Raw genomic sequence first — 12,309 nt, 5'->3', positions numbered from 1 at the left:
GATTTTCAAAAACTTAGGCGAGCACTGGGCTGCAGCTAAGCCCCCGAGTGGAAGGCTAGCTTACCACTCGGCAGGATTTTCAAAAACTTAGGCGAGCACTAGGCTGCAGCTAAGCCCCCGAGTTGAAGGATGGCTTACCACTCGGTAGGATTTTCAAAAACTTAGGCGAGCACTGGGCTGCAGCTAAGCCCCCAAGTGGAAGGCTGGCTTACCACTCGGTAGGATTTTGTTTTAACTTAGGTGAAACGGATTCGCAGCTAAGCCCCCGAGTGGAAGGCTGGCTTACCACTCGGTAGGATTCTTACAAGCTTAGGCGAAACGGGTTCGCAGCTAGGCCACCCACTGGGGGACAGATTTATGAGAGCAAAAAGCAATAACAATCACTAAGAAAATTATGAAACTCTTTGTCTTTGATGAATACACTACAGGAGTACTTTTTATTACAACTCATCCGAGTGAAAAACTTAAGTATAAAAAGGGCGGAGTAAGTCCGCGTTCCATGCTCTGGGCTCGTCAATCTGGTGCTCGACATTGTAAAGGTGGTATGCCCCATTATGGAGAACTTTGGTGACGATGAAGGGACCTTCCCAAGTAGGAGCAAGCTTGTGTGGTTTCTGTTGATCCACTCGGAGAACTAAATCTCCTTCCTAGAAAGCTCGACTCTTCACATTTCTGGCATGGAAGCGACGCAAGTCCTGCTGGTAAATGGTCGATCGGATCAAGGCCATCTCTCTTTCTTCTTCTAGAAGATCGACTGCGTCTTATCGGGCCTGCTCTGCTTCGGCTTCGGTGTAAAGTTCGACTCGGGGCGCGTTGTGAAGCAGGTCACTCGGCAAGACTGCTTCGGCTCCGTAGACCAAGAAGAACGGAGTCCTCCCAGTCGACCAATTTGGCGTGGTCCTCAACCCCCAAAGTACCGACGGAAGTTCGTCGACCCACGCACCAGCTGCGTGTTTGAGGTCGCGCATCAGTCGGGGTTTCAGTCCTTTGAGAATTAAGCCATTTGCTCGCTCTGCTTGTCCATTCGACTAGGGGTGAGCGACTGAAGCGTAGTCGACTCGCGTACCCTGAGATGCGCAGAAGGCTCTGAACTCTTTGGAGTCAAAGTTTGACCCATTATCCATGATGATACTATGGGGAACTCCGTATCTGAACACCAACTCCCTGATGAAGCTGACGGCGGTGCCGGCGTCCAAATTCTTGATGGGTTTAGCCTCGATCCACTTAGTGAACTTGTCGACTGCTACCAACACATGGGTGTAGCCATTTCTGCCTGTCCTCAGAGGTCCAACCATATCGAGTCCCCACACAGCAAAAGGCCAGATGAGTGGAATGGTCTTCAAGGCCGAGGCGGGTTTGTGTGACATATTGGAGTAAAATTGACATCCTTCACATTTGTCGACTATCTCTTTCGCCATCTCATTTGCTCTGGGCCAATAAAAACCAGCTCGGTATGCTTTAGCCACGATGGTCCGAGAAGACGCATGATGGCCACAGGTCCCCGAGTGGATGTCGTTGAGAATCATTCGACCTTCCTCTGGTGTTATGCATTTCTGGCTGACTCCAGTCACACTTTCTCTGTATAACTGTCCCCTCATGACGGTGAAGGCTTTGGATCGGCGGACGATCTCCCTAGCCTCTTCTTCATTATCGGGGAGCTCTTTTCTCAAAATATAGGCGATATATGGCACTGTCCAATCGGGAGTGATGACCAAAACTTCCATGATCAAGTCGACCACAGCTGGAACCTCGACTTCAGCCGGATCTGTGTTGCTTTTGGGCTGCGGGACTTCCTCAGTGAAAGGATCTTCTTGAATCGATGGTGTGTGAACATGCTCCAAAAACACACCACTCGGAATGGCTTCCCTCTTGGAACCTATCTTCGCCAAGTCATCGGCTGCTTGATTTTTCAGTCGGGGGACGTGATGGAGCTCTAATCCCTCGAATTTCTTCTCCAGCTTTCTGACTGCATTGCAGTATCCAGTCATGGTCGGGCTTCTGACGTCCCACTCCTTCATCACTTGGTTGACCACTAAGTCCGAGTCGCCGTAGACCATGAGGCGACAGACGCCGAGTGAAATGGCCATACGCAACCCGTACAAGAGTGCTTCGTATTCTGCTTCATTGTTGGAGGAATCAAAGTGAATCTGGAGTACATATCTGAGCTTATCTCCTCGGGGGGAAACCAAGACCACTCCGGCACCGGAACCATTCAGCATTTTGGAGCCATCAAAGAACATAGTCCAGTGCTCCGAGTGAACTTGGGTCGGCAACTGCTGTTCAGTCCACTCGGCGAGGAAATCTGCTATTGCTTGGGACTTGATAGCTTTCTTTGCCTCAAATCTGATATCAAGGGGAAGAAGTTCAATCGCCCATTTTTCCACTCGACCAGTTGCGTCTCTGTTGTGCAGAATCTCTGATAAGGGGGCGTCGGTGACGACTGTGATAATGTGGTCAGAGAAGTAATGGGCAACTTTCTTCGTGGTCAGGTGAATTCCATACACAAGCTTTTGATAATGAGGGTATCATTTCTTGGACGGCGTCAGGACTTCAGAAATGTAATACACTGGGCGCTGAACTTTGAAGGCTTTTCCTTCCTCTTCCCGCTCGACCGTAAGTACAGTGCTGATGACTTGTCCTCTGGCTGCAATGTAAAGCAGCAAAGGCTCTTTGCTGATTGGGGCAGCAAGCACCGGCTGGGTGGAAAGCAGGGTTTTTAACTTTGCAAATGCTGCATCAGCTTCTTGAGTCCACTCGAACTTGTCTGACTTCTTCATCAGTCAGTAAAGAGGCAACGCCTTTTCACCGAGGCGAGAGATGAATCGACTTAATGCGGCCAAGCATCCAGTAAGTTTCTAGACATCGTGCACACACACGGGGTGTTTCATTCGGAGTATAGTGCCAACTGTTTCTGGGTTAGCATCGATTCCCCGTTCGGAAACGAGAAAACCGAGCAACTTTCTGCTAGGAACTCCGAATGTGCATTTTGATGGATTAAGCTTGATATCGTACCTCATGAGGTTTGCAAATGTTTCAGCTAGGTCAGTCAACAGGTCGGAACCTTTCCATGACTTGACCACAATGTCATCCATGTATGCTTCCACATTCCGACTGATTTGAGTGAGCAAACACTTCTGAATCATCCTCATGAACGTGGCTCCGGCATTCTTGAGGCCAAATGGCATGGTGACATAACAGAAGCACCCGAATGGGGTGATGAAAGCCGTTTTGATCTCATCGGGTCCAAACAGACGGATCTGATGGTACCCGGAATAAGCGTCCAAGAAAGAAAGTCGCTCACATCCTGCAGTTGAGTCGACTATTTGGTCGATGCGGGGAAGAGGAAAATGATCTTTTGGGCAGGCCCGATTGATATGTTTGAAATCGATGCATATGCGAAGAGAATTGTCCTTTTTGGGGACCATGACGACATTGGCGAGCCACTCGGAGTGGTAAATCTCTCGGATAAACTCTGCTGCTAGGAGCCGAGCCACTTCTTCGCCAATGGCCTTTCTTTTCTGGACGGCGGACCGTCGCAGATGTTCCTTCACAGGTTTTGCCTTCGAGTCGACTCGTAGACGATGCTCAGCCAGTCCCCTAGGTACACCCGGCATGTCAGAAGGTTTCTATGCGAAGATGTCCCAGTTCTCACGGATGAACTGGATGAGCGCTTCTTCCTATTTGGGGTCGAGTGTTATGGAGATATGAGTCGGAGCAGCGTTTGGGTCGGTCGGGTGGATGTGAACGGGTTTTATCTCACCGGACGACTGAAACGCTGATTCCGTGGCAGGCTTCTTGGCTCGCAACAAATCACTCGGGTCTGCGTTCCTTTGGTGTTCCTGCCACTCTTCTGCCACCATCTGAGCATGGGCGATCTTTGAGCCCTTCTGGAAGCACTCCTATGCCTTCTTGTGGTTACCGGTGACAGTGATCACGCCTTTAGGGCCTGGCATCTTCAGTTTGAGGTACACGTAACAAGGTCGAGCCATAAAACATGCATATGCTAGCCTACCCAAAATTGCATGATAGGCACTCTAGAAATCCACAACCTCAAATGTTAGCTTCTCTTTGCGAAAATTCTTCGAATCACCAAAAACTACATCGAGAGCAATCTGACCGAGTGACACGACCTTCTTGCCAGGAATGACTCCATAAAAGCTCATATTGCTCGTGCTCAGTCTGGACATCGGAATGCCCATCCCTTTTAGTGTCTCAGCATACAGTATAGTCAAACTGCTGCCGCCATCCATCAACACTTTGGTCAGTCGAGTGCCCTCAATGACCGGGTCGACCACCAACGCTTGCCTCCCAGGGGTGGCTATGTGTGTAGGGTGATCAGATTGATCGAATGTAATGGCAGTCTGAGACCACTTCAGGTAATTGGGTGTTGACGGAGCAGCCATGTTTACCTCTCTGTTTATAACTTTCAGTCAGTGTTTGCTCTCAACATCGGCAAAAATCATCAAGGTGGAATTGACCTGCGGGTATTCTCCGTCACTATCCTCCTCGTCCTCAACTTTGTCCGACTCTTTTTCTTTGTCCTTGGGCTGCTTCCCTTGGAACTGCTGAATCAGGAGTTGACATTGCCGAGTGGTGTGCTTCGGGTAGATGAAATTACCCTCTTCGTCTTTCTTAGTGTGGATGTGACATGGCAAATCCAACACGTCATTTCCTTCCTTATCTTTTACCTTCTTGGGGTTCCAAGGTCCCTTGGGTTTCCCTTTGAATTTTCCTTGGTTCAGGGCCAAGGCTTCTCCAGGTGCGGCTAGCTCAGCTTTGCGCTTTTGCTTCCGACTGGAATTTCCACCTCCAGTGTCCTGAGCGACTGACTTGTGTTTGCCGCTCCGGAGACGATCCTCTTCTTCACCATTGGCATATTTGGTGGCTATTTCCATCATTCGACTCAGAGACATGTCTCCGGTTCGACCGAATTTCAGGCTTAGCTCTCTGCTCTTTACGCCCTCCTTGAAGGCGCAGACTGCCTGGTGATCGGACACATTTTCCACTGTATGATGCAGTGTGATCCATCTCTGGATGTAATCTCTCAGAGTCTCATTCAACTTCTGTACACAAGATTGCAGCTCTGTCAATCCCGCTGGCCGCTTGCACGTTCCTTCGAATGTCCTGACAAACACTCGGGAGAGGTCCTCCCACGTGTAGATGCTGCTGGGCATCAACTGATTCAACCATGCCCTGGCTGACCCTTCCAACATGAGGGGCAGATGCTTCATGGCCACCTCGTCATTTCCACCGCCGATCTGAACAGCCACTCGGTAGTCCTCAAGCCAAGTGTCGGGCTTGGACTCACCGTTGAACTTGCTGACTCCAGTCGCCAACCTGAAGTTGGGAGGAATCACCGCGGCTCTGATGGCTCTGCTGAAGCACTCTGGTCCGGAGACGTGTACTCGGCTGCTGGTGGGCATGTCTCTGTCATTACCCTCTCTGTGGGCTCTGTTCCGGTCGACCAGACCCTGAACGATGATGGATCTCGCGTCGAAGCCTGGTTCTCTAGGGTCGACTGGAATTCTTCGTCTGCCACTGTACTGGCGTCTATCATCTTGCTGCCGAGGCATATATGATCCACCCCTCCGGGGAGGAGTGGGCACTCGACGTTGATCGTTGCGATCGACTCGGTGATCATCCTGCTCATAGTTCCTGTACTGATCGTGTCGGTTACCACGCCCTTCATGCCTCGGGGGCGATCTGGGGCTATGAGCCCACTGGACTGTATTCGCCGCCACGGACCTGCTATGGATCCTGTTCCGCAACTGCGACATAACTGAATTCTAATCTCCAGCTGCCCGGAGCAAATCCCTGATCTGCATCAAGCCTCTACCAGCCTCTGACTGGGAAGGCTGAATCGACTCTGCTATACGTGTTACAGCTGCTAAATTCTGGATTGGAGTGCGGTATACCTGAGTCGGAGGTTTAAAGAGTTGGCGTCGACTGGAGTCTGGTATCCGTTGTCGCGCGCACTCGTCGAGTGCCCACTGAAGGTTCTCCAGTCGAATGCGCTCAGCCAGGTTGGCCAAGCGCGCGTCCTCTAAGGCGCGAGCCTCAGGGGTTTCTCCAACGGTCAGAGTATGAAGCGCATCCATGTTCCGGCGGTGAAGCTCTTTCCTCTGCTGTGAGTCGAGGGGCTCGGGGCGGTACTCCTCATGGTCGTGTGACGGGTCGCCTCCGCCGTTGCCTCCCTCAGTGCCAGGAAAACCGGGGGGAACGTGCGGTCCATTGACCATCAGGACCTCCGCCGCCGGTTCACTGCTGTCGCATTCGTATGCAGTCTCTGCGGAGCTAGTCGACAGGTCGAACAGGCCGTAGAGAGATTCGTCGGGCTCGATTGCCGCAACTTGGGCAGTGGTCGACTGGCGAGCCACTGCGTGCCTCACCCACCGTTGAAGCCTCGATCGACCGGAGCGCTTACACCGGCGGGAAGCTGGGAGGGAGGATGACACGAAAACCGGCCGATACTGAGTCGACAGTTGCCGCAGAAGGACGCCGCGGACGCACGCTCAAAAATGCGTAGCTCCGCGGATCAGGAGCGCATCGACGTCGAGCGGGGCCTGCTGTAGCCAGGCAGAGTCATCGGCGATGAATGTGAGCGCGCCGAGACGGATCTCGCGGCCCTCAACCAAAACTCCACCTGAAACCATGATGATGGGAATCGAAAAGATTGCAACTTCTCCAATAAGTCGCTAAGACACCTGCCCCATGGTGGGCGCCAACTGTCGTGGTTCTAAGTCTGACAGTAGAATGGGGGGTAGGTATGGAGAGGCAAGATCCTAGCTATGGAGTAGTTGTACACACGAGTGTTTTACGAGTTCGGGCCCTTCTCAGAGGAAGTAACAGCCCTACGTCTCGGAGCCCGGAGGCGGTCGACTGGTTTATGTGTATATGAGTTACAGGGGTGCGAACCCTTCTACCAGTGGAGGGGGGTGGCTTATATAAAGGACGCCAGGACCCCAGCCAGCCCACGTAGCAGAGGGTTAAAGTACATTAAGGCCTGGCGTTACTGGTAACGCCCTACATAAAGTGTCATCATAACCATTAAGAATACTTAATTACAGACCGTTTGGATACAGAGTAGATCCTGAACTCCTGGTGGTCGAGTGAGTCTTCATGGTCGAGTGTCTTCAGGTTCGTCGAGTGTCTTCTAGTCCGTCGAGTGGGGTTCCTCTTTGTCGACTGAAAGACGGCTTCTTCTAAGAGATGTCCTTGGGGAGGGTACCTTGGACAGGCCCGCAACCCTACCCTAGGTACATGGCTTCATCACCCGGAGCCTCTCATTGCCCTCCCTTAGTGGCCAGATGACGCCGGTAGCCTGCTCAAACGAGGATTTCATGTCGTCCTACAACCTTGCCCAGCTGGAGATCTGATCCATCTGGCTATGGACGATCGCATGCATGCGCCTGTAAGAGTCGTCGCCTGCCCACAAGACATTTTCCCAGGCCGCCGCGGCACGGCGGGACATTTTTGCTGCATTCATGGCATGGCGGGACATCTCTGTTGCTTTCGCGGCGCGGCCGGACCAGTCTGCTGCATCAACGGTGCGACGGGACCTCCGTGCTGCTTCGGCGGCGCGACAGGACCTCTGTGCTGCTACTTCCGTGCGGCGGGACATGTCGGCTGCTTTCGCGGTGAGGCGAGACATCTCTCGTGCTTCCGCTTCCATGCTCGCCTCTCCCTAGTGGTAATCTCTCGACCCAGAACTCACGCTGGCCATGGCAGACGCAAGGGAAGGATGCTGAATGACTTGTTTGTTTTTGTGGATGAGGAGTTTGAGGATGAATGTGCAGTCATCTTGGCATAGTAGTATTTATAACCGAGTACTAATACGCTCCTAAGTGGGAAACCGTTTAGATTGTGATCGGTGTGAACAGGTTTGCAATTAAATATAGTGTGGTAGTAGTAGTAATTTGGAATGTGACGAGACACAAGCTCAAAATTTATTGACGGTTCTAGTTTCGAAGTGCGGCACTATTCCCGAACTGCGTAACGTGGGCACGTGTTTTCTGCCGTGGTGTAGCATATGCCATGGTAGTTCTTTTTCTACTGCTGTGTAGTACGTGCAATAACTGGCACCGTCGGATAGATATCTTATGGTTATTGGTGCGTTCGACTGGAATAGCCGCGTGGCGAGCTATAGACTAGTCTTTTTTCCAGACGCATTAAGCCTATCTCTCGGGACTTCTCGCACGCACCATCTCTGCTCCCTAGGGCGATGCCACCCACATACACTTGTACTCTGAGTTTAGTATGGTATACATGAAGAGAAGAGGTGCACTCACGCACTCGTCCTCTCTCACACACACATCTGTTTTTTCTCGAAAAGGAGGATGATGACCCCCGGCCTCTGCATCTGGGAGTCACACATGCATTTGTAGCTACGAATTGTAGTGTTCTCAACCATCTGATTGGCTCTATCATAGGATTCATGTTGCTCCTTGGCCTTGAGATTGAGAAGTTTAAAACACAGAGGCTAAGCTGGAGGCGCGAGGTTTTGGTTAATGTGCGGGCCGCACACGGCACCAACACGACATGAGCTTCGTCTGCCTGGTGCGCAGTCCGGTGAGTTGTCCAACACAACTAGGCCCTGCTTGGTATCTGCGCCTCGACTTATGCGCAGAGAAATTAGGGTCGACGGGAGTACTACTAGTACTACTTTGATGTGTCGCGTCAACTCGCACAAGTATGAAACACTTCGTGAACAAACAAGCATATACTCCCTCCGTTCCAAAATACTACGTACTTGACTTCCATTTGTCCAAAAATGGATGTACCTATATACTAAAACATGTCTAGATACATCTATATTTTGACAAATGGAAGGCATGTATTGTGGAACGGAGGGAGTACTTGGCATCAAAATGGATAGAAAGGGACATATCTAGAACTAAAATACGTCTACATACATCTCCTTTTATCCATTTTGATGACAAGTAGTACTTCTTACCCAAAGGAACTTTATATCCAACAGACACAAAATATCTGTTCGACTGTTGGAAATTACTGATCTGATGTCGAAGTAATTGTTGCATCGCCACCAAAGCCCACCATCTCTTAAGCTAAAGTAGACCAAGCTAATCCCTACATTAGCATATTACTAAGATAAACAGAAGGCACACTACAAGAAATATGTCAACTTGTGACCTTGACTATTGGTCACTGAAAGGTCATTGTTTTTCATTTGCGACCTGTTTTTGACCAAAAACAGAAGGTCAAAAGCTGGGGGTCATAAACTGACTATAGAGACCTTCTCTGTGAGAAGGTCGTGGACGTTTACGACCAAAATATGCCTACTGTCTTGTTTTGGTCACTAGCAGCCTCCCCAGGCCACGTAGGCATCCAGCGTGGCAAGCTGATGTGGCACAAGATTCAGCCCAGTCCAATTCGGTTTTCTACATGGGCCTAGCCCATTAATTCAACCCATTTATATTGTTTTCCTATGAATTTTTTGTCAGCTTCATGGACCAAGCCCAACGTTGCAGTCTTTTTATTTTTGGCCCATGGCCTTCATTGCAGCCTTTTTATTTTTGGCCCATGGCCTTCATTGCAACATTATAGCCTTTTTATTTTGGGTCGTGGCCTTTTTAGTCCATAGATTTCTAGTTTTGCCCATTATATATTGGAGCTGGTCCCACACGTCAAATATTTCAACATTGCTCAGATTATTTTGATAAGTGGATCGCACTTGTGAGGTTTCCATTTCACACATTTTTAAATCACTATTTCAAACAAAACAGAACAAACATAATTTGTCAAATAACAGTAAATCTGTTCCGATGTCACAATCTATTACAGTCAAGCGGAATAAACAAATCTCTGGCAAGTGAATACAAATAACAGTAAATCCATTCCAATGTCACAATCTCTACAGTATCACAATGCATCACAGCTTTGCACTTGGCTTCATGGATTTGCACTTCAAATTTGTCCTGGCTCTCCTGTAAAAGAGTGAACACAAAGGCTACCAACATTAGTGTACTGTTGCTGAGGCCAGAACCAAACAATTGCAATGGCAACACTAATGTAAACAATAAAGTAGATCTACCCACTCGTACGTTCCAGCCTCACCTTTCCCTTCCTGAATTTGGACACTATCATGCAATACTATAAAGGGCAAATAAAACAATAGACTTGCATAGTGAAATGTTTTCTTTTACAGATCTTATAGAATAATTTGTTTATGCCAGAAATGCATCAGTTTGTACAATACTAGAAAGGGCAAATAAAACAACAGACTTGCATACGGCAAATAACACACATTAACATGCTGTTGTTCTACACTTCAACTACCACATTCAAGCTCATGTTAGGCACCACCAACACTAACCTACAGGTACCGGCATGGTATATTGGTACAAGTGCAGGTCATGCAATGAACATCACTGTAATACATTCACCGATCTGAATTGTGATGAAATGCATAGGTCCAACCGATGACTACACAGCATCAACTACTTCAGACATTTGCCAGAGAAATGTTCATCTTTTTTATTCTTGAAAAACGTAAAAAGAAATGACTACACAACACCAACAACAATAGACTCTCACCCACCTAGAACTAGATCAACCAAGCATCAGTTTTTAAAAGCTCATTTTAAGATACTTCAACGACGAAAAATCTTAGTAGCATCTCCTTGTAACACCATATGCTTAGTTGACAAAAGATTCACATGCAACTCCTCTACTATCACACCAACACAGAGAGATGCATCTCTAGATGAGGAGAAAAAACACGTTGATGGCATCCTAGGCATCAGTTTTAAAAAAGCTCGATTTTAGATCATCAAAGACCGGAAAGGCCGCAACAGTCTACATGTTTAACATCCTCTGCCCAGCACGACATCATCATCGTCACAGAAATTCTCTAAATAGTCAGCTATCCATGCAGGAACATTAATTATCCTTAGAGCAAGAGGTGCATCTTGAAGGATGCATGTCAACAACTAGCAAAGTGTAGCATATTGAAGCATGCTTGTCGTGTACCTTCCATTGGAGCAGCAGCCCGTAAGAAGCCCTTCATCGTCTGTCAACAATAGTGGATTCCCTGTAGTAAGCAACAACCAAGACAATGAGAGATTCAGGGCCTGCAGAGAAACAGAGTTCAGACCATAGCATATAAGCATACAACTACAACAAACCAGGGCATAATTCAGTTATAATCTTCATGACAATAACAGTAATACCAATTGTAGTAGTAAGTATACAGTTCTCTAAAATGAGTTGGTAACAAAGCCTCAAAGTATGCAGTGGACAAACTGGCAACCTATTAGTCCAGTATTTGATATACATGTCGCAGCAAATACATTATGCAAACAATAAAGACAAATTTGCAAGTGGGTTTTAGTAGCTGAAGCTTAGAAGTCAACCACTTAGTCCACTAACTAAACTAAGGACCAATTCAATTAGCAGCAGATATATAGCTACCAAACCATATTTTGGAAAGATGTCTCTTCGAGAAAACCATATCCCCTACTCTCGAGCATCCAACAAACAAAGAATAATTCTACAAAGGCAGTCATGCAGATAGATATTCCTTCACCTAAGGTTCAGGTAAGTGCAAGGAGCATGAAAGAAATATTTTCAGAGCATCATTACCCAGTCATACTCTCTGCAGACCCTTTCCACTCCATACTCCATGCCTACATACACTCCGGCAACAGCACCTGTAGATTAACAAAAGAAGCATCCGAATGTGTCAGCAACAGCACCTGCAGATTAACAGATGTCTGAATCGGGAAGAACATGTTTGAATGGAGAAGACGGAAACAGGACTCAAGCGAACAAGATAGAGGAAAGGAGAGGACCTTCCATGGCCCTCCTCTTGAATCGGCATCGGCATCGGCATCGCCAGCAGCTTCTCTTTCCATGGCCTCCTTCCTTCACCGCGCAAGAAGGGAGATGAGATGGGAGGGCAGCAACTTCCGTCTCCATGGACTCCTTCCTTCACCACTAAGGGAGATGAGATGGGAGGACAGTGCCTGCACACGACCGAACGCACACACGCCTACATCAGATGAGATGCGGAGAGCAAAAAAACCAGAGATAGAAGAAGAAGAAGAGAATGAGAGGAGGGGTCTGACCTCCTACAGTCTCACCCTGGCCATATAGGGTTCCTAGATCCGTCGAGGAGGGAGGGAGGGAGCGAGGCCTGCAGCTTGTCGAGCGACTCCTGCGCCTGGCCAGAGCAGCGGACGCCGACGAGCCACTGGTCCAGCTGGTGGTGGTGCTGCTGTTGGAAATATGCCCTAGAGGCAATAATAAATTAGTTATTATTATATTTCCTTGTTCATGATAATTGTATAT

The 12,309-nt window shown here is 48.6% G+C and overlaps 1 pseudogene; it reads right to left on the bottom strand.

Annotated features, from left to right (window-relative positions):
• Nucleotides 1-10,574: 10,574 nt before the first annotated feature.
• LOC119342335 lies at nt 10,575-10,658 on the bottom strand (annotated as a pseudogene).
• Nucleotides 10,659-12,309: the final 1,651 nt, after the last annotated feature.

The sequence above is a fragment of the Triticum dicoccoides genome, chromosome 7B (assembly GCF_002162155.2).
Source record: "Triticum dicoccoides isolate Atlit2015 ecotype Zavitan chromosome 7B, WEW_v2.0, whole genome shotgun sequence".
Lineage (NCBI taxonomy): Eukaryota > Viridiplantae > Streptophyta > Magnoliopsida > Poales > Poaceae > Triticum > Triticum dicoccoides.
This window is presented reverse-complemented; position numbering and strand designations above follow the sequence as displayed.